Here is a 565-nt window from a genome sequence, read left to right on the forward strand (position 1 = left end):
CTCCTCCTCCTCCTCCTCCTCCTTCCCCCTCCCACGGACCCCAGCCGGCATCACCTTAGGACGTGGAGACGATCTTCGCGCCTTTATCCATTCTGGCGCGATTGGCGGTGTCGCTGGACGCTCGCCCACCTCCCCTCGCCCCTTGTCCTCACCAGACCCCCTCTCCTCCTCCTCCTCCTTCTCCTCCTTCTCCTCCTCCTCCTTCTCCCCCTTCTCCTCCTCCTCCTGCCCCTCCTCGCATGGACGAAGTGGCCTGCCACGCCTAGGCTTGTCTCGCCCTTCTTCAACCGCGACGGAAGTGAAGGAGGTTGAAGAGGAGGATTGCTTTTCCTTTTCCTTCCCGTCCGTCCTCATCAGTCCCGCACCCAACCTCCCCAGTGGCATTGACTTCCCCCTGGGACGGCCGCAGGCTTCCCCTCCCTCCATCTCCTCCCCTCCGTTCCTCCCTGCCACTCCCTCGCCTGGCCTCAAAGCCCTCACGGACAAAGAGCCTGCGTCGGGCGCGCTACCTCCCTCCTGGAGGGCGGAAGGGGAGGCTAGAAGGGAGGGCGACGGAGGGGGGGGG

This window comes from Nannochloropsis gaditana (genome assembly GCF_000240725.1).
Source record: "Nannochloropsis gaditana CCMP526 unplaced genomic scaffold scaffold909, whole genome shotgun sequence".
Lineage (NCBI taxonomy): Eukaryota > Eustigmatophyceae > Eustigmatales > Monodopsidaceae > Microchloropsis > Microchloropsis gaditana.